Source organism: Bos mutus, chromosome 3 (assembly GCF_027580195.1).
Source record: "Bos mutus isolate GX-2022 chromosome 3, NWIPB_WYAK_1.1, whole genome shotgun sequence".
Lineage (NCBI taxonomy): Eukaryota > Metazoa > Chordata > Mammalia > Artiodactyla > Bovidae > Bos > Bos mutus.
This window is the reverse complement of record NC_091619.1, coordinates 54,408,460-54,431,551: the sequence shown is the minus strand read 5'-3', so window position 1 is coordinate 54,431,551 and position 23,092 is coordinate 54,408,460. Positions and strand designations below refer to the sequence as shown.

General features: G+C 39.8%; 1 long non-coding RNA gene across 2 annotated transcripts in view; it reads left to right on the top strand.

The window, feature by feature from the left end:
• The window catches only part of LOC138985964 (uncharacterized), an 84,075-nt gene that overhangs the window by 31,561 nt on the left and 29,422 nt on the right, over positions 1-23,092 (top strand). The window contains exon 5 of one of the 2 annotated variants that reach the window (XR_011462892.1): positions 5,601-6,135. The exons of the other annotated variant lie outside the window; for it this stretch is intronic. This is a non-coding gene — a long non-coding RNA (uncharacterized lncRNA). Of the gene's footprint in view, positions 1-5,600; positions 6,136-23,092 lie in introns of those variants that run through there. 2 annotated transcript variants of the gene reach the window in all.

Below are 23,092 nucleotides of genomic sequence, written 5' to 3'. Positions count from 1 at the left end.
AAATAATGCTCAAAATTCTTCAAGCCAGGCTTCAACAGTACATGAACCATGAACTTCCAGATGTTCAAACTGAATTTAGAAAAGGCAGAGGAGCCAGAAATCAAATTGCCAACATCCATTGGATCATCAACAAAGCAAGAGAATTCCAGAAGAACATCTACTTCTGCTTTATTGACCACGGCAAAGCCTTTGACTGTGTGGATCACAATAAACTGTGGAAAATTCTGAAAGAGATGGGAATACCAGACCACCTGACCTGCCTCCTGAGAAATCTGTATGCGGGTCTATAAGCAACAGTTAGAATTGGACATGGAACAAAAGACTGGTTCCAAATTAGGAAAGGAGTACATCAAGTCTGTATATTGTCACCCTGCTTATTTAACTTTTATGCAGAGTACATCATGAGAAATGCCAGGCTGGATGAAGCACAAGCTGGAATCAAGATTGCCGGGAGAAATATCAATTACCTCAGATATGCAGATCACACCACCCTTATGGCAGAAAGCAAAGAAGAACTACAGAGCTTCTTGATGAAAGTTAAAGAGGAGAGTGAAAAAGTTGGCTTAAAACTCAACATTTAGAAAACTAAGATCATGACATTCATTCCCATCACTTCATGGAAAATAGATGGGGAAACAATGGAAACAATGAGAGACTTTATTTTTTTGGGCTCCAAAATTACTCAGATGGTGACTGCAGCCATGAAATTAAAAGATGCTTGCTCCTTGGAAGAAAAGCTATGACCAGTCTAGATAGCATATTAAAAAGCAGAGACATTGCTTAACAACAAAGGTCTGTCCAGCCAAAGCTATGGTTTTTGCAGTGGTCATGTATGGATGTGAGATTTGAACTATAAATAAAGCTGAGTGCTGGAAAATTGATGCTTTTGAACTGTGGTGTTGGAGAAGACTCTTGAGAGTCTCTTGAACTGCAAGGAGATCCAACCAGTCATTCCTAAAAGAAATCAGTCCTGAATATTCATTGAAAAGACTGATGGCTAAAGCTGAAACTACAATACTTTGGTCACCTGATGAGAAGAGCTGACTCATTGGAAAAGACCCTGATGCTGGGAAAGATTGAAGGCACGAGGAGAAGGGGACGACAGAGGACGAGATGGGTGGATGACATCACTGACTCAATGGACATGAGTTTGAGTAAGCTCTGGGAATTGGAGATGGACAGGGAAGCCTGCCGTGCTGCAGTCCATGGGGTCACAAAGAGTCAGACACAACTGAGTGACTGAACTGACTGACACCCTGAAGTGTTCTTTGTGACATTAACTGGTCTTTTCTGGCACAGTCAGACTTTGAGACAGGCAGGTAGATTGTTGCAAAGCAGAATTTGCAAGACATCAGGAAGCGACTCTCAAAATGCAATCCACGTGTCTCATTAATTGAGTCTGGAATCTACCATCAAAGATCCAATCAGGTGGGTAAATGGAGAGTTTCTTGTTAAATATATAAGCCTCACCATTGCTGCTCAAACCACTTACTCTGGAGTGGGCAAAATATGTCTCCTCTAGTGTCTGTCTCAAACTCTTTCCCAAAACCACCTTAATTTCCCTGACACTTCTACTTATTACTGTTGTTTCCTACTTCTGTACTATTTTGTGTTCTATTCACTTAGCACTGAAAATATACTCTTTTGCTATTTCATGTAACCTAGCTTTCCAACTAGATTTTTAAGCCTGTCAGGAGCACATATGTATCCTATTTCTTGTATGCCAGCCCCAGCCCAGGGCACTATATCCAAGTGGGGTCTAATAAGCTTAAAAAAAATTAAAGTATCATCATCAGCTATTAATAGTTCTGCATGCCAATGCTTTCCAGATGTTAGGCATTCACACACAACAGCTTACACGTCCTTACAATTACCCTTGGATCCCCAATCTAAGAGGAAGAGACCAAGGCCTGGGGACTTTGCAAAGTCACACAGCTAGTGCGTGGCCAGGCTGGATCTGAACTCAGCTTTATCTGTAGCGTGCGTCCCTTCTTCATTAATTCTGTTGTGGGAATGAGGTTGCCTCTTGCTGTTTGCTGAAAACCAAACACATAAGAGCTCTGGGAGGTGAAGACTGCTAATTTAGAGGCAAGACCAGGTCTCCGTGAGCAATCATGACATGTATGGTCCTGGCAAAGTTGTTTCTTTTTTGGTATCCCAGAGTCTCCCTCTCTAGCATGGGAGTGGTTATCTTTAATTCTCTAGGTTACTGAAAACTTCAACACTCACTAAGTGTCAAGGAAGGGAAAGGGTGCTGGTTGTGAGAGCTGACCTCAGGGACAGTCACCAGAAGTTGGGATCCTTTGACACTCCTGAGGAGGGTGATTCTGTGTGCAGCCACCCCAGCTGCAGAGTCTTGCTTTTCTTCCCATTCCTTGTGTCTGATTTCTTAAAGGAGTGACAGCAGATCTCTGGATAGTGGCCTTCATATTGTGAATGAGATTGCAGAGGTCCATGTCCTACCTTATGACATCAGAAAGAGCAGTTCTATTCTTCACATTCAGGGCATGGAAGCCAGAAATTGCGCATTTATGAACCTACTCACAGAGAAACAATTCTTGCTGAAGGAGCTTGGATTAGTTTGTTGACATTTACCACAAAAACCTTTGCATTTACTCATATCCAAGAAACAAAACCAAATCAAAACCAACCCCCTACAGTGCCCTGGATTCAGGAAGAAGTGGACATATCTTCCTAATCAAGAGTCAATGAAGATAGTGCCTTTCAGGTCTACTATATCCTTCTACTTCTCTGTATATTCATTTTATTAATTTTGGGGAGTTTGATATTGAAACTCCAGCTAAAAATCTTGATGTAGCTACTTAAAAAATAATTGTAATGTATAGTGGAGTTTCCCTGATAGCTCAGCTGGTAAAGAATCCTCCTGAAATGCAGGAGACCCCAGTTCTATTCCTGAATTGGGAAGATCCGCTGGAGACCGAATAGGCTACCCACTCCAGTATTCTTGGGCTTCCCTGTGGCTCAGCTGGTAAAGAATCCACCTGCAATGCAGGAGACCTAGGTTTGATCTCCGGTTTGGGAAGATCCCCTGAAGAAGGGAAAGACTGCTGCTGCTGCTAAGTCGCTTCAGTCATGTCCGACTCTGTGCGACCCCATACAGCCCACCAGGCTCCCCCGTCCATGGGACTCTCCAGGCAAGAACACTGGAGTGGGTTGCCATTTCCTTCTCCAGTGCAGGAAAGTGAAAAGTGAAAGGGAAGTCGCTCAGTCGTGTCCGACTCTTTGCGACCGTATGGACTGCAGCCCACCAGTCTCCTCCGTCCATGGGATTTTTCAGGCAAGAGTGCTGGAGTGGGGTACCCACTCCATTATTCTGGCCTAGAGAATTCCATGGACTGTATAGTCATTGGGGGTCCCAAAGAGTCGGACATGACTGAGCGACTTTCACTTTCACTTTCACAGTGAAGCTATATGTAACCTGGTTCTGTATTTTCCAAGTCTCACGTAAATGTATTGTAATACTTTCATAATGTAAAAAATAAAAAATAAACAGAAAAAAAGAATTGATGAGGAATTTTAATTTCTGAACACAATTATGATGATGACTGGGACCTCCATGGAGTCATTGCATTTTGCTGTTCTTCCAGGGCACTGGGTTTCCATATCTAGGAAGGAAAGCATGATACAAGGAATCTTACATAGCAACACAAAATTCTTTCCAAAATATGCAGTGCTTTTCTAAGAACCCTTTCGAACTAAATGATTCAGCCTAATAGCAAAACATTCTATCGTGTGATCTAGCAATCCCACTCCTGGTCATATATCCAGAGAAAATTGTAATTTGAAAAGATACATTGCACATGCATTCATTGCAGCACTATTTATAATTGCCAGGACATGAAAATGACTTAAATGCCCACTGACAGAGAAACAAATAAAAAAGATTTGGTATATATACACAATGGAATATTACTCAACCACAAAAGGAATGAAATAATGCCATCTTCAGCAACATGGATAGACCTAGAGATTATCATATTAAGTGAAGTAAGTCAGACAAAGGCAGATCTTATATGGTATCACTTATATGTGGAATCTAAAAAAAATACTAATGAACTTCTTTACAAAACAGAAACAGTCTTACAGATATAGAACACAAACTTATAGTTACCAAAGGGGAAAGATGGGGGTGGGGAGGGATAAATTAGGAATTTTGGATAAATATATATACACTGCTGCTGCTGCTAAGTCGCTTTAGTAGTGTCCGACTCTGTGCGACCCCATAGAGCCCACCAGGCTCCCCCGTCCCTGGGACTCTCCAGGCAAGAACACTGGAGTGGGTTGCCATTTCCTTCTCCAATGCAGGAAAGTGAAAAGTGAAAGGGAAGTCGCTCAGTCGTGTCCGACTCTTTGTGACCATATGGACTGCAGCCTACCAGGCTCCTCTGTCCATGGGATTTTCCAGGCAAGAGTACTGGAGTGGGGTGCCTATATATACTACCATATATAAAATAGATAAACAACAAGGACCTACTGTATTGCACAAGAAACTCTACTCAATACACTATAATAACCTATATAGGAAAAGAGTCTGAAAAAGAATGAATACATGCATATGTATAACTGAATCACTTTTCTGTATACCTGAAACTAATACAACATTGTAAATCAACTATACTCTAGTATAAAATAAAAATTTTAATTCACTTAAAAAACATTTTATGGACACGTAATTCACCAGCCCAGTTAAGACGAATGTTGAGTAAAAAAAGGAATAAAGTTAAGATGTCCAAGGTTTCTATCAGAGCAGCTCCTGCTACATGTGTTCTCTCTGAGCTGCCATCATGACTGAGATTCTCACATTTGAGCAGTTCTTACCATTAAACTGGGACTTCCCAGGTGGCTCAGTGGGTAAAGAATCTGCCTGCAATGTAGGAGATGCAGGAGACACAGGCTCAACCCTGGGTTAGGAAGATCCCCTGTAGGAGGGCATAGCAACCCACTCCAGTATTCTTGTCTGGAGAATCCCATGGAGCCTGGTCGGCTGCAGTCCCCAGAGTCACAAAGAGCTGGACATGACTGAAGCAACTGAGCATGTGCTATTAGACCAACGTTATTTGGTTAAAGCCATTGTCTTTGGAAGGAACCTATTAAAAGTACAGGTTACTTGGGCCTAGAAACACAATTCCCACAAAAAATCGTTGTTCTAGCTGTGTGAATTACTTATCATATTAATTAGTTGTCAGCTCCCAGACAATATGGCTCTGAGGAAATAAGGCCTATTTTAAAAGATATCATTGTCTTAAATATGAAACATTATATGGGGCCCTATGGTGGGAGTCTGGGAGGCTAGAAGACAGAGAAAGACACTGATTAAGAAGGGAGAACAGAGTAGAGATCTGTCAGGGGAACATGAAAATCACACTTCTGTCCCCTTTGCAGTATGGCCTCTGATCCATGCAGTTTTGTTTTCTGCTGACATGTTTCTAATGTACAAGTGACCAATATACTCTCTTCTTTGTACATGCCTCCAAAAAATAAGTCCTTCCTGTATGAAAATTAAAAGTGAAATGAATTCCCTGATCTTTTCTAACAATGTTCACCCACACCTACTCTTCCCCTCTTTTCTGGACACACAGCTAACAGCATCTCCCAGCCCCGTGTGTCTAGATGGGAGTCACATGACCGAGGGCCAGACACCAGAATGCTGGTGACCGTAGGACATGGACTTCTAGCTCCTCTCCCTCCTCCCTCAAGTGACTGAAAACCAAGAACTGGAAGACACAGGGAAATGGAAGAAGTCTGTTGGCAGTAGATGACTTGTTCCCTGAGTCACCAACTGAAGAAGGACAACCCAGAAGTGGGTCTGATCAGGAACCTCCACTTTGGACTTGCCATTGGTGAAAAGCAAAATGACTATGCTGAGACATTGAGATCTTCCCTTGTGGCTCAGCAGCAAAGAACCTGCCTGCAGTACAAAAGATGAGGGTTTGATCCTCTGGAGATCAGGAAGTCCTCTGGAAAAGGAAATGGCAACCCACTCTAGAATCCTTACCTGGAAAATCCCACGGACTGAGGAGCCTGGAGGGCTGCAGTCCGTGGGGTCATAAGAATCAGACGCTACTTAGTGACTAAACCACCACCACCACAAAACATTGAGATCTGGGTGTCCTTTTATTATGTCACAGTGATCATTTATCTAGACTGCTAAAACTTACTATCTATATTAATATTTATCATCACTAGATTGCAGGATATTTAAATAAACTGAGCAAACCAGGACTATTGAAATGATTTTTTAAAAAAGAGTATTGTATAAATTGTTAGCTCTAGTTTGCTAAGGACTTTCTATCAGGCACATTAAGTGTTTTGGATTCTTATTTAATCCAATAACAATCTTTTGAGGTAGATTTATTATCCCCATTTTGCAGATGGGGAAATGGACTTAGAAAGTCTGCTGAAGAACTTGCTTTAGGTCAAGCCATTAATGAGAGGCAGTATTGTGACACTGATCCCAGTCATTCAGTGTTTGCACTGAGCGCTTTACCGATGTGTGATTATATTCTTAGAATTGCTGAGGGAAGCAGGATCAGACCACGGAATGGCACAGCAAGGTCACACCATGAACCAAGGAGAAGTCTTGGCCTCAAAAAGGAAAACAATTATCGTATCTCTCTGACCACAAAATACTTGAGAGAACATTTCCTTTATTTCTCTTCCACACCTCAAAAATACTGAATTGATTTTCGGTGATTTCCCCTTTCTACTCTTCATTGAAAGCCTTGATTATGCCCCAGTTTTCAGCAAAGAGAAAATTCTTGCTGCTGAGTTATAAATTCTGCAGGTTCTAACTAGGTTTCAACTGAGGGAGTTTTATTCTTTCATTGATACGTGCGTGTCACTCCCATCAGGGGAACACTTTGCTTACAGGAAACAACATTCTGTTTCTATAGAGGCGGAATAGAGAGAGGGGCACAATGTGTGAGAGAAGCCTGCACCCTGAAGGGAGAGGAAAAAAGAACGAAGCTAAGTAGATGTCTTTATTGGCTGTTCTTGTGGATGGGGAATGTTGAATTTCTAGTTTTCTTTTTTAAGCTGAGAAGGCAGACTCGTACCTGACAGATCCCTATTGAAATTGTTGCCATTCGAATTCAACAAGAGGATGCATGTGGAAGGGGCTGTGTCAATGTATGGGGCACCTCACATGGAAGATATTAAGACTGCAGTCTTTATTAGTAGGGGATCTATATATGGCTGTTATAGATGGTTCCCCAGGAGACCACAGCCTGATAAGGCAGTGGAAGGCAGAAGTATGTGGTGGTTTAGAACACAAACTGAGGAGGCAGATTCTTGGGTTATATCTGCCAGTGCAGCCCTGTCTAGCTGTAGAATAGTTACTAAATCTTTCCAGGTTACAGATTCCTCCTATGTGGAATGGGGATAATGGTGTCTCCCTCGTTGTGTTTGGAGAATGGCACAGGATAATGCATATAAACACTCATTGATTGTCACTTGTTTTGAGGAGGATGATAATAATGATGTTGACTCATACAAAAAGATAGAAGAGAGAAGTCGACCGATAACAAGAGCATATTTGCTTATCTGCTTTTCTTTTGTTAAGTTAGTATCCATGCTGGGCATACACACTGAGGAAACCAGAAGGGAAAGAGACACGTGTACCCCAATGTTCATTGCAGCACTGTTTATAATAGCCAGGACATGGAAGCAACCTAGATGCCCATCAGCAGATGAATGGATAAGAAAGCTATGGTACATATACACAATGGAGTATTACTCAGCCATTAAAAAGAATACATTTGAATCAGTTCTAATGAGATGGATGAAACTGGAACCTATTATACAGAGTGAAGTAAGCCAGAAAGAAAAACACCAATACAGTATACTAACGCATATATATGGAATTTAGAAAGATGGTAACAATAACCCTGTGTACGAGACAGCAAAAGAGACACCAATGTATAGATCAGTCTTGTGGACTCTGTGGGAGAGGGAGAGGGTGGGGAGATTTGGGAGAATAGCATTGAAGCAAGTATAACATCATGTATGAAACGAGTCGCCAGTCCAGGTTCGATGCACGGTACTGGATGCTTGGGGCTGGTGCACTGGGACGACCCAGAGGGAGGGTAGGGGAGGGAGGAGGGAGGAGGGTTCAGGATGGGGAACGTGGGTATACCTGTGGCGGATTCATTTCGATATTTGGCAAAACTAATACAATATTGTAAAGTTTAAAAATAAAATTAAATTAAAAAAAAATTGGACTAGAAGGAATCCTAGTGAAATTTGGCCAGGCAATAATGACACAGATGTAGATATGGCAGGAACTGAAACTTGAATTGTGCGATGGTAGAAGGAATCCATGAGTGAATCTAGAAATTTTTGCTTGAGACTCATTGTAATTTGAGATCTGGTCCAGGTCTCAGTAAGCACCTGCTCATCAGAGAGGCAGTGAGGTTTCCACAAAACACAACTGGAAGGAGAAGCGGACTTGTAGGAGAAGAAGGGGCTCGGAGTTGGCAGAGAGAAAGAGAAACAATTTTGAGAACAGTCTAGTAAGATCTCTTGTGGGTTTAGGGAGAGTCTGGACCACCCCATGCTCGATAGGCTAATCCTTCATCTTCCAGTCACTTAATGTCCATCCTGTGGGAAGGACAAATCCTGGTTCAGAACACACAGTTTCCAAGTTGTTTGTTCTGAAATTACTTTTATCCTTTCAATATTCTCCAAGTTTCCCACCAGCCTTCTACAGAATATCACTTCTCTGTGGAACAGAATGCTCTGCTCTGATACTAAAAGTAAGGTGTTTGTTTTGGAAGCAACATAGATTCAAATAGTGACAACAATTCTTTGTGGAAAAGAAAAGCTTCTTTATATTTATTTGAGTAAACAGAAAAATAGCACCATTGAAATGATTTCCCACCTGCCAAACAAAGCAGTTTCCTTTTGTGAACCGTGTTCCGTGTACGAGGGGTTAGAAGCACAACACTGCACAAAGGGAATGGTGATGGTTTCAGCTAGTGCGGCTGCTGCACCTGTCCACGGGGCTCACCTGGCTCCATTATCTCCCACCTCAGCCGAAAGGCAGTCATCTTGCATGTGCTGGACTGAGGGCCGTGCTCTTTTGCAAAAGATGTCAGTTCTTTCCTCAAATGCTTGTGTTTTCCCTGAGAGTTAATTTGTGGGATTCATGCCTGTTGAGGAGAAGGAAATGGCAACCCACTCCAGTACTCTTGCCTGGAAAATTCCATGGGTGGAGGAACCTCATAGGCTACAGTCCATGGGGTCACAAAGAGTTGGACACAACTGAGCGACCTCACTTTCCTTTTGCGTTATGCCTGTTGAATTGGGCCTAAAGTCAAAGCAAAACTTCAGAGAAGCTGTTCTCTGTCCTGTAAACCAGGTTAAACCAGAAATATTTATTGCAGCTTCCTTCTGTAGTCAGGTAGCTCTTGTCCTAGCCAGAAGGTTGGGATTTTCCACTGGCAGGTATGCTTCCATCTTGGAAGGCTGGTATTGAGGATCCACAACCTTTTTTTCTTCTCTGGTTCTCTTTAGAGATCTGGCCAAGCTGACCCACCAGTAGCCCACAGAATCAAGGAGGCAAAATTTGGAAGGACATGAAGGTTGCTTCTGACAGCCTCACACTATTTTCACTTTTTTCAGTTCTTAGGGTTTCTCAGATCTATTCAGGAGCTTTTAGCTGTCTCCTGGCTCCCTGAACCCTCTGCTGTGACTATAAGCCTGTATGTATGTATGCTCAGTCGCTCAGTTGTGTCCGACTCTTAACGACTCCATGGACTATACTCTATCCATGGGATTTTCCAGGCAAGAATACTGAAGCTGGTTCCAATTTCCTTCTCCAGGGAATCTTTCAGGGACTGAATCCTTGTCTCCTTCATCTTCTGCATTGGCAACTGAATTCTTTACTACTATGCCACCTGGGAAGCCCACCTTAATGTAAAAATGTAGCAATAATGACAATAACAACAATTGCCATTTACTGGCTCTTTATTACATGCCTTGTGTTATGCTAACCATCGTATCCACACTATCCTCTGTGACTTTCTGCATCGGCTATATGAAGCGGCTCTTTGTGTAACACAGTTGATGCCCATCTCCACTCCTTGCTCTACCCTTGGAAGCCTCCTGCCAGCAGTCTGGTCTCCTGTGCGACAGCAGTGTCTCTCCCTAAGGTGTGCTCTGGTCTCAAGGGAAGATCCTCAGCCCAGTGAGGGGCTAAGCTGGAAATACCCAGGAATCCCTGGCCCAGGAATCCCTGGCCCAGGAATGACTCTCAACATTTGAGGAATGGGAGTTCCTGTGTGAATTTCCCAACTTCCTCTCACTTTGCTGGGACAATTCTAAGGCAGTTTCCCAGTTTCCTTCTAGGTCCTCACAGAGCTTCAGAGCAGTGACCACAGTGGAAACCCCTCATTGAAGCCACTGGAATGATTTTCCCCTCCTCCCATCCCACTTCTCCAGTAATCCCTGGCATTACCATCCAAACTTATTCCCCACCCTTAACTCCGTATTTGCCCTTGGGGGAATCCAAACCGAGAATGATTATTCTCACATAACAAAGGAGAAGTGAAGGCTTAGCGAGGTTGACTTGTGTGCTGCTGTGTAGCTGGTGAATAGCCAGGCAAGACTTGGACAAGAATTATTATTATTCTCTCACTGAGTCATTCTGCTTCCATCAGAAATAGTCTCGACCATTTTTTTCTAGTTAACTAATTGCATTAATTAATATATAGCTTCTTTGCAAGAATGACTTGAGTTTGCAGAACATGACTGATACTCTTCCTTCCATTTTGCCCTGCGTCTAGTTCCACTGGGACTCAGGATTCAGCTAACAATATAATTAGAGACAAATTTCATAAATTAATTAATATTGCAATGCTATTGTCTGAGAGTGGCTAAATGTAGTATGCCTCTAGAGCTATTGACACTTTACAGAGGGCTTTTGAGGTTCCAATGCAATCACGTAAAGAAAGGACTGTGTGGAATTTTCAGCATTGACTGTCAAGGAGACCTCCCCTCCGCATCCTGAGATGGGGCTTTTCCTGAACTCCCTATTTCATTCATCTATCCATTGGTTTCCTGCTCACTGATGCCAAATGCACTATCTAATCCAGATTCCTCTTGAACAGGAAGGCAAATTCAGTCCTTCCTGTGTGCTAGCCTGGTTCCTTCTGAGTAACAAAAAATGTGCAGCCCTCCCTTCTTTAACTCCCTGTCTCACCAGGGGACACAGAAGATCTGTTTACCTGCTCTGGTTCCCCAGCCTGTGAAAAGAAGATAGCACCTGCTCCACCTTACTTTTCGGTCGGGATGTGAAAATAAATGTGAAGAAGTCTACCAAATCCTGGAATTCTTGTGATGAAAGTGGCCATGTAAATAGAACATGGCCTTGTAAATGGTCTTAGTATGATTAAACTTTAATGCAGCCCCTCTCCAGCCCATAAAGTGAGCACAGTCTGGCTGGAAGGTAGGACTGCAGGGCTGTCCCCTCTCATCATTGCTCACATGTATTCACCATCCAGCAGCCCCATCTTAGAAGTGCCCATCCTTTCTGCTCATTCAATTTGGCTTTTATTTTCAAGAGGCCAGTTACACAGTTATGTTTTTGCCCTTCACATTCTTCAGATTTGGGGTCAGCTTTTAGAAAACATATATATACAAACATACACGCATCGTCTAATAGATGACCCAACTCCTGGAGGGCCTGGGGGCTAGATCAGTAACTAGACATTTAGATATAAATTCTACTCTGAAAACACTATTCTCGACCCTCTCTGTGTTTGTCTGTGGCCTGATACACACTCAAGCATTGCCGATTTTCAAAATAACAAACTATATGATTTTCCTTATTGTGACAATTGGAACTGCTGGATTTCTCAGCAAAAGCAAAACAAAACAACCATAGAAAACCACTACCTTTTCCTTCCCGAATTAATTCTTTCAGTTTATGCTCCTAACTCCATAAAAATGTGGCTTAGCTTTTGAAGTTTTTATTAATATTTATAATGCCCGTTTGGTGCCCTTGAACCTCACAGAAACAGAGCCCTGAAATAAATACCCAGCTTCTAGGTGGTAGGCTACCCAAGCCCAACCATAAACTTTAACGTTTACACATATATATTTGGCTTTGCTTTGTTTTTCCTGTCTCTTGATGTAGAAGATTTAAAAAAGCCCACTTTTTAAAATGCAAATTTTAATGGCTTATATTTTAATTTCAAAAGTAATGTGTGCTTGTAAAGAAAATACAGATGTGCATATAGAAACAAAGGGAAAGTCTCTCTTTCCTGGCCCATTTCTAAAATCTCAGTGCCAAGAAGTAAACCATATACTTTAAATCCTTTTAAATTAGAGTATTGTTGGTTTGAGAAATTGAAATTGTCTGAAGAAGCCAGTAACCAGTCATATTTCTCTCCTTTATTTCTGAATAAGAATGTAATAAAAACTGAAGAAAGTTTCAAAAATACAGTGAACTATAAGAAATTAAAATCGCCTATAAGCTCACTACCCATCAAATAACCAATTTTTGAAAACATTTTATTGTTTTTCTTACTGAATTTTCCTCTGCAAATATGAATAAATAATGGGACTCTGCTCCACACTGCCCCTCAACATTGTATTATGATAGTTTTCCAATGTCCAAAATACTTCTGAACAGTTGTAAAGCATCCCATTGCAATTCCTTCATTTAAAATTATTTCCAAATAATAAGGTGGGGTGAAATGGCAAATGCTTATCCCTCTCACCTCATGTTTCTATGGCTGAAGGTGGAGAGGATGTCCTTTCCGCTGACCGAGAAAGAGACATGTAAGAAGAACACTGACTTGTCACCTCTCTGGATGCCAAGGTGGGGTGAGTTCCTTGGTTGGTGACGATGGAGAAGTCATAATGACTCAGTCATTACCACCATGATCCTGTGAAATCCCCAGGCTTCTTGGTTCAGCCCCTTCTTCATCTCCTTGGAGCTCCTGGTTTCTAGAGTGCAGCCAACTTCTCTTTCTCTTATTCTGCAAATAAGACTCATTTCTTTGGGCCACAGATTGAGTTACTTCTCTAATCTGGTTTAATCAGCAATTAGATTATGCATAGATGCCCATCAGTTAGATTCCTGTGTTTATCTCTCATTCATTTCCTGACACAGATGGGAGATTCGAGTGGGTCAAGAGTGAAAGTGTAAGTGATTATATCTCATACTGCAACTAATACTCCTCTAGTTAACATTTATCCAGTGTTTTCTCTGTCCCAAGCTGCATTTTCTCATAACTCTCCCAACCACCCTGTGAGGTTTGGTATTATTATTCTCATTTTAGGGATAATAAAACTGAGGCATGGTAATATCTCTAGCAATAGCTGGAACTGGGATTTACTCCCATGCTCCTAATCACTTCATTATATCACCTTTTATTTATTTTATATCATAAATAACACATGAACATTTTTTGTATGTAAATTGGAGCTTGAACTTGTAAACTACCCAATGCTGTCTCCATTATACAATAAATCTATCATTACTTTTGTAATATTTTATTATTGTTATAGAATGCCTTTTAATACTATATTAAAGTGACTTTTTATTGAAAAAATTTCTATTCAGCTAAACCTATTCTCATTTTTCTTCATGACTTATTCCATCTTGGCTTTTGTCCTTGCCTTCCCCAAAGATTTCACCTATCACTCTAGATTCCTATGGTTTTATTTGAAAAATATAGCTTTTAGCATCCAGATATTATTTCATGTAAGAGAGATTTTTTTTTTTCAAGAAAAAAATCAGTTGACTCAGTACCATCCTTTCTCTACTGATTTATGATGTGTATACACTTTTTCTGGTCTCTGTTTTCCTCCATGGCACGGTAGGCTTATTTTTCTATAATTCATTCTTTGTTTGCTTAAGTTTTTACTGTAACTTTATGATATGCTTTAATGTTTAGAAGGATAAGTTCCTTCTCATTTCTCTATTTTTAGAAACTTGCTTGTCATCATCATATGATATTCTTCTATATACATTTAACATTTATTTTTTTTATCAAATCGGATCCCAAAATTATTACTGGGAATTTAATTTGATATAGTTATTTTTACAGCTCAACTTGGAAATATTTAATAACTTTCAAAATTCCTTTTACCACATAGGAACATGTGACTTTTTTGAATACTTTCTTTTGAAAGCCTCAACAGTGCTGAATTTATATTTGTATAGGAGGCATTCTTTCTTCTTCAGGTTATTTCTATTTTTTAAAAAATGTTGAGGCTACCAGAAATGGAGTCTTATGTAACTAGTTATTATGGTTTAACATTGTTTAAAATAACTCATTATTGCTTGCACTGGACATTTTTTAAATGTTTATTTTGCTGTGGCTTCTCTATTGAACTCAGTGTTTTTAAAGTTTTCCTTTGATCTTCTTGCATTGTCTACATATAACTGTGTCACCTAAATAATGATGACTTTTGTTACTTATGCTTCTTATATATGTTTTATTTTCATTTCTTTGACTGGAACTTCCAGAATAATGTTAGATAATCGCAGTTATAATGGCCATCCTTATTTTGTTTCTGATTTTATTGTGAATGCCTGTAGGGTTTCACTGTAAGGATGTTGCTTGTTGCTTTAGGATAAATATTTAACATATTTGCATAGATTTTAACAGATAGATTTAAACAGATTTAAATTAGACATTTAAAGAAGTAATATTTCTATTTATAAAAAAAGTTTTCTTTCTAACCCCCAAGACTAGATGTTGAATTGTATTATATTGTTTTCCTTTGCTTTATTTTTATTTTTAAATATTAAACCATCCTTGCATTTTTAGAAAACTACCCACTAATGATGTACTGGGAGGTGATTCTCCATGGATCTCTTATATTTCTGTGTAATGTGTAAGCAGAGGCACTGACTGCTCTTTGTTTCAGAATGTCTTTTCAAAGACAGAGATAGTCTTTCCCGCCAAAGTAAAGGGCAGGTTTGCTTATAGCCTTGAAGATATAGTGTCTCCCTCTGGAGCAAACAGCACTCATGCTTACTGTCCACTATAAAAAAGATAATGTCTCCCTCTGGGGCAATGGGAGGATTCTTATTGTCCACTTTTAAAGATTTGAGTTTCCTAAGCTCAGGGTTCCTCTCCTGTAATACAACCCACTGAATGTGCCAGCATCTATATGGGTCCATGTAGCTTCACCCCTCTGAGAATTGAGGGCAAGGGGCACTGACATACATACTGATGCTCAGGCTAATTTCCGTGTTATAAGTAATAAAATCCTTCATCTGTGACCCCAAAGTCTTGTTTCTTCTGCCTCATGAAACTATGGCAGGCTAACTTATCAGCTTGTAAATAGGATAAAAGCTCACAGTCTTCTTTATTTAATTAAGAGATCCCAATTTCAAGAAGTTTCCTTATGAGTTTATATCTATACTCAGAAATAGCATTGGTTTGTAATTTTTCCCCATGTTATCTTCATTAGGTTCTTGTGAATATGTTCACTATGAAATATGTTCCCATCTTTTTCTGTGCTAAAATGTGTAGGTGATGAACAGATGATTTCTTTAAAGATGTGCAAAGACTGGTAAAATAGCTTTGACTTAGAAATCTTATTGGAATTAATTTTTTTTCCACTGACAAAGAATTATTCAATTTACTAGCTCTTTTTGAATTAATTTTAGCCATTTCTATTTCCCCAGAACATTAGTGAATTTTGAAAATTTCACAGTATATGGTATTGTATAATTTTAAGAGTGTCTCTCATATCTCTAGTTCTACCTCATTTCTCATCTTTTGTAATTGTCCTAAGTTCTTTTATATATTTTTATTTTTTTCTGAACTTTCCAGAATATGCTTGACTATTACGTTTTCTATGTTTGCTTTCATTATTATCTGCTTTAATTTTTGTTATTTATTTCCATCTGCTTTCAAAAATTACTTTTACTTTCTAACTTCCTAAATTCAATTAAGCTTAAGTCTTTTACTTGAATTACTTCTGCTCTAATAAAGCAAGTATAGAGATCTCCTATTTCTTCTGACTAGTTTTAAATATATTATTTAGTTTTAATATGAAATATTCTAATATACAATTTTCTAATATATATGTAGTTTATAATAAAATTTTTATTTTTTCTCTGATCCAAGAGTTACTTATGTATTTTTCTAATTTACAAATAAAGTTTCCTTTTTTACCAACTCCTATTTTCCAGTTTATTTCATTACAGTTGCAGGATGTAGACTGTATATTTTTCCTTTATAGAATTTATCAAAGTTTAATTTTTTTTGGTACATGATCAACTTCTAAAAATATTCTACATATTTTAAGAGTCTATGTACTCTGAGAGGTTCATAAACTTTAAACTAAAACATTATATTATTTAAAAATTACTGGTTAAATATAATTTCTATTAGGTCTACTGATTTATCAAAGAAGGAAAACTGTTTCAAGGTCTCCGTTGTGTATCTGGCTAGTTCTCTCGCTTTGTGTAAGAGCTGTGCGCTTTATATAGCTTAATACCAGTTACTAGGTATATAATGGCTCCTACTTATACTTCTGTTGTCAAGTCTATCTTTTTTATTCTAAATTAAAATTTTTTATCTAGTGCCTTTTGTGTACTTTTTGTGTCATTAATCTTTTGTTTTATATAAACCCGGTAAATCTTTACTGATCTTTTTAATTTAGATGTATATTTTTCAGTCCAGCATATAGTTGGATTCAGACTTCCCTGGTGGCTCAGATGGTAAAGCGTCTGCCTACAATGCGGGAGACCTGGGTTCAATCCCTGGGTTGGGAAGATCTCCTGGGGAAGGAAATAGCAACCCACTGCAGTACCCTTACCTGGAAAATCTGATGGACCGTGCTTTTTAACCCAATTTTAGAGTCAATCTTTTAATAAAGAACTTTATTTATATTTATTTTCATAAAAATATTTTTGCTTTATTTTTTTCATCTTGGTTTTGTGCTTTTCTCTCTCTCTCTGCTTTTTTTGCTGCCTTTTTTCCTCTCATTTGGTATTTGGACTAGGTTTTCTTTGCTCTTTTTTCCTATTAAGATTAGAAGAAATGTTTTCCTGTGTTTCCCTGAAGTTTTAGGTAATATGTGCAATCCTATATTTCTCCAGTCATGCCAAGAACGAAACAATGTACTGACCTCTTTTTTTGTAGGTGATTAAGCTAGGTGTTTTCCTATTGTGATAAAATAATTTTGTTTTCAGGTATCGACCATGGGATAGTTCTGAGACCTTTGCTTAATTTCAAAAGCTAGTCAATGTTGCTAACATTATAGAAAATGTTAATAGAAAACTTTCTTAGAGAGTCTTAGATCTTCAATATTGTCTGGTCCAAATGTATTATTATAATAATGAAACCACTAAAATCTCAGGGCATTTATGTGTTAATTCTTAAGTCCCCAAACTAGTTCATGGCAGTATTGTAAAGTGAAGTGAAAGTTGCCTAGTCGTGTCCAACTCTTTGTGACCCCATGGAATTCTCTAGGCCAGAATACTGGAATGGGTAGCTTTTCTTTTCTCCAGGGGATCTTCCCAACCCAGGGATCAAATCCAGGTCTCCTGCATTGAGGGCAGATTCTTTACCAGCTGAGCCAAAACAGAAGCCCATGAATACTGGACTGGGTAGCCTATCCCTTCTCCAGTGGATCTTCCCAACCCAGGGATTGAACCTGGGTCTTCTGCATTGCAGGCAGATTGTTTAACTGAGCTATCAGGGAAGCCCATGGCAGTATTAGGCAATTATAAACCTAAGACTTACGTCTCTTGCTCCTTGGAAGAAAAGTTATGATCAACCTAGACAGCATACAAAAAAGCAGAGACATTACTTTGCCAACAAAGGTCCATCTAGTCAAAGCTATGGTTTTTCCAGTAGTCATGTATGGATGTAAGAGTTGGACTATAAAGAAAGCCATGCTAGTAAAGTAATTCTCAAAATTCTCCATGCCAGGCTTCAGCAATACATGAACTGTGAACTTCCAGATATTCCAGCTGGTTTTAGAAAAGGCAGAGGAACCAGAGATCAAATTGCCAACATCTGCTGGATCATGGAAAAAGCAAGAGAGTTCCAGAAAAACATCTATTTCTGCTTTATTGACTATGCCAAAGCCTTTGACTGTGTGGATCACAATAAACTGTGGAAAATTCTGAAAGAGATGGGAATACCAGACCACCTGACCTGCCTCTTTAGAAATCTGTATGCAGGTCAGGAAGCAACAGTTAGAACTGGGCATGGAACAACAGACTGGTTCCAAATAGGAAAAGGAGTACATCAAGGCTGTATATTGTCACCCTGACTATTTAACTTATATGCAGAGTACATCATGAGAAACGCTGGACTGGAAGAAGCACAAGCTGGAATCAAGATTTCTGGGAGAAATATCAATAACCTCAGATATGCAGATGATACCACCCTTATGGCAGAAAGTGAAGAGGAACTCAAAAGCCTCTTGATGAAAGTGAAAGTGGAGAGTGAAAAAGTTGGCTTAAAGCTCAACATTCAGAAAACGAAGATCATGGCATCTAGTCCCATCACTTCATGGTAAATAGATGGGGAGACAGTGGAAACAGTGTCAGACTTTATTTTTTTGGGCTCCAAAATCACTGCAGATGGTGACTGCAGCCATGAAATTAAAAGACGCTTACGCCTTGGAAGGAAAGTTATGACCAACCTAGATAGCATATTGAAAAGCAGAGACATTACTTTGCCAACAAAGGTCCTTCTAGTCAAGGCTATGGTTTTTCTAGTGGTCATGTATGGATGTGAGAGTTGGACTGTGAAGAAAGCTGAGCACTGAAGAATTGATGCTTTTGAACTGTGGTGTTGGAGAAGACTCTTGAGAGTGCCTTGGACTGCAAGGAGATCCAACCAGTCCATTCTAAAGGAGATCGGTCCTGGGTGTTCTTTGGAAGGAATGATGGTAAAGCTGAAAGTCCAGTACTTTGGCCACCTCATGCAAAGAGTTGACTCATTAGAAAAGACTCTGATGCTGGGAGGGATTCGGGTCAGGAGGAGAAGGGGACGACAGAGGATGAGATGGCTGGATGGCATCACTGACTTGATGGGCATGAGTTTAAGTAAGCTATGGGAGTTGGCGATAGACAGAGAGGCCTGGCGTGCTGCAGTCCATGTGGTCACAAAGAGTCGGACACGACTGAGTGACTGAACTGAACTGAACTAGGTCTCTTGATCTACAGCTTGTACTCTTTACTGTACATTATATGCTTTACTATAAGCAACTGAGACACGCCTGAAGTTATTTAGGATTGGAAAGAAGTGGGTAGGGGAAGAGAGCTCTGAAGTTTAGAGAAAGGAATGGTGCAGGATAATAAGAGTGTCTGATTAGAAAATATACTGCTATGACTTAAAAGAAATATAAAACAAAAATAGAAACTGCTTCTGTCATTTCATTAGGAGAGGACTTAACCTATGGATTAACTGCTGCTCCTGTGCGCTGTATTTTCCTTTTATTCTTTTCTTGCATTTTAATAAGAATCCATCTGGTAAAATATTTTGGACTTAGATTGATATTTAACATGTAAAAAGGGCTTTATTTCCTCTGAATAAAATTTTAGAAATAACAGAGGTATTAACGAAACTATAACCAAACAACATCTCATTTTAAAATTTGTTGGTTGACATGAAGTTTCTGGCCAATTTTCTTTTAGTCTTGAAATGTAACCTTTTGGGACATCAGTCCAGAAAAGCTCTGATATGAAGAAATATGTTTTTTTTTTTTTCCTGATACCAAATACCTGATGTCTTTTCCAACACCACTTCCAGATTTGTCAGACACAGCTGTGTATCCAACAATTCAATTCAATTCTGACACTGCCTACCTGGAGCTAGCCTCAGATCCCAGGAGTTAAAGGGTTCAGTACCACAAGACTGTTCCCACTTCAGAGGCCAATCTCAAGTCCTAGGCTACCTGTACTTCTGACTCCCTAACTCTAAATGGGGGATTTCCATGACAGTCTCCTCAAGTTTGATAATTTGCTATAATGGCTCTCAGAACCCTGGAAAGTCTTTTACTTACTACATGGAAGAGAGGCATAGGTTAAGGTATTGGGGAGTAGAGGAGGGCCAGAGAATGGAGTTTCCATGCCTTCCTAGGCACATCACCCTTGCAGCACCTAGAGTTGTTCACCAAACTGGGAGCTTTCTGAATTTCACTGTTCATGATTTTCTATAGAGCTCAAGGTCCAGCCCCACCCTTCCCTTCCTGGAGGTTGCTGGGTGGGGCTGACACTCTAATCATTTGGTCTCTCTGGTGACCAGCCCCATCCTGAGATTATCTAGGGGCCCTTGCCCTAAGTCATATGACTAGCATAAACTCTGGAATAACAAAAGATACTCCTATCACTCAGGAAATGCCAAGGGTTTTAGAAGCTCTGTACCAGGAACTGTGGGCAAAGACCAAATATATTTTTGTATTATGCTGGGTGGCTTAGTGGTAAAGAATCCACCTGCCAATGTAGATTCGAGTTCATGTAGATTTGAGTTTGATAGACTTGAGTTCGATCCCTGGGTTGGAAGATCTCCTGAAGAAGGAAATAACAGCTCACTCCAATGTTCTTGCTGGGAAATCCTATGGACAGAGGAGCCTGGAGGGCTATAGTCCATGGGGTCACAAAAGAGTCAGACATGACTTAGTGACTAAATAACAAATTGTGCCTCAGATTCCAATGTCTTCATATATCCCCCCTGGGCAGAGCAAAGAGGCTGTCTACACAGGACTCAGTTTATTGATGAAGGATTTACTTGACTGATTATACATGATTTCATTCATGAATACCTGATGAAATATTGAGATTAGAAGATCTAGAAGATAGATGTAGCAGGTAGCTTATAGAGGAGGGTGTCAGGGTGTTTTTAAGGACTATTTTGCTCTTATCCATTTTACATATTTCTTCACGTATCTTTTTCTGCCAAAGAGTTTAGTGTACTTTGCAGGTTGTAATTAAATAATTGTCAAATACTCTTAGACAGTCTTATTAACTCTATTTTGAAGATAACACTCAAACAAGAAGTACTTAAGGTCATATGCAAAATATCTCTCCAAATAGACAATAGATCTATGTGTATTTACCTGCTGGCTTGCATGATCCTTGAGTTTTGGAAATGGTGACGGTGGATATGTGCCAACCTGACCTTCAGTCTTTTATGTACAGTATCACTGGTCCTTGGGTAAATATTTTTATTTACTATGATGGTCTGAGTAGTATTAATATTTATACTTTAAAAAATGACCCATTTCTTTCTGGGTGGTGACATCCTTTCCAGCATGACTTCAGCTGGCCTTGACAATAGTAAAGAGCTATGACTCATTTCTTGATATTGGGTGCCACTGTGTTTGTCTTTGGATTCTCTTCAATCTACTTTTCTCAGTCATATTCATTTTTATTAATGGTTTTGGTATCATGTCATAATCCTAGCTCAGCAAACCCAGGTACTAGATAACAGGTTTTGTGCTCAGGTACTGACTGTATCCTTGGGCTTTATTGACCACACTTTCTCTTGACTTTGGGTGATTCTCAAGTTGAATGTGACACCACAACTATGTGAGTCAATCCTATTGCTTTCTAGATCTTTGCTTCAGATTTAAAATTGATGCTATAATGGCAATATGGATTTTTTTAAATAGGAAAATCATTTGTAAAGGTTTCTCCCTCCATCTATCCACCATGTGATAATACATGGACAATACCATCAAATTTAGAAGAACTAAAGAGCCTCTTGGTGAAAGTGAAAGAGGAGAGTGAAAAAGTTGGCTTAAAACTCAACATTCAGAAAACTAAGATCAAGGCATCTGGTCCCATCACTTCATGGCAAATAGATGGGAAAAAATGGAAACAGTGAGAGACTTTATTTTTGGGGGGCTCCAAAAATCACTGCAGATGGGACTGCAGCCATGAAATTAAAAGACACTTGCTCCTTGGAAGAAAAGTTATGACCAACCTAGACAGCATATTAAAAAGCAGAGACATTACTTTGTCAACAAAGGTCCGTCTAGTCAAGGCCATGGTTTTTCCAGTAGTCATGTATGGATGTGAGAGCTGGACTATAAAGAAAGCTGAGCACCGAAGAATTGATGCTTTTAAATTGTAGTGTTGGAAAAGACTCTTGAGAGTCCCTTGGACTTTAAGAAGATCAAACCAGTCAATCCTAATGGAAACAAGTCCTGAATATTCTTTGGAAGGACTGATGCTGAAGCTGAAACTCCAATAATTTGGCCACCTGATGCGAAGAACTGACTCATTTGAAAAGACCCTGATGTTGGGAAAGATTGAAGGTGAGAGGAGAAGGGGATGACAGAGGATGAGATGGTTGAATGGCATCATCAACTCGATGGACATGAGTCTGAGTAAGCTCCGGGAGTTGGTGATAGAAAGGGAGGCTTGGCGTGCTGCAGTCCACAGGGTCGCAAAGAGTCGGACATGACTGAGAGACTGAATTGAACTGAACTTTACCTCAACAGTAAGTTTGCTCCCCTGGGCTGAGGCCTTGGTGCAGGATTTGGTCATCCTTATGTTCTCAGAGCATAGTGATTTTGCACCTATCAAAGGATTCTAAAGCATTGCTTCTGGAGCCTGATTGCTCACCTGAAAAAGCTGAGCAGTGTTTAAAAAATATATACAGATTTGATCTCAAGCTTCAATCAGATCAATGGAATCATAATCTCAAGGGTCCTAATATCTGAGTTTTGAAACAGCTCTTTAAGTAATAATAATGTTGCTGGGTTCCTACTGAGAAGAATTGGTTTAGAGGCTTTTGACTGCTACATGTGTATGCATACATGTATGTGTGTGCATGTGTGCTCAGTCACTTCAGTCATGTCTGACTGTTTTCAATCCCATGGACTGTAGCCTGCTAGACTCCTCTGTCCATGGGATTTCCCAGGCAAGAATATTGGAGTGGGTTCCCACGCCCTCCTACAGGGGATTTTCCTGACACAGGGATCAAACCCACATCTTCTGCATCTCCTTCATTGCAGGCATATTTTATTTACTGCTGAGCCACTGGGGAAGCCCATACATGTATGTATGTCAGTCCAGTTCAGTCGCTCAGTCATGTCTGACTCTTTGTGACCCCGTGAATGCAGCACGCCAGGCCTC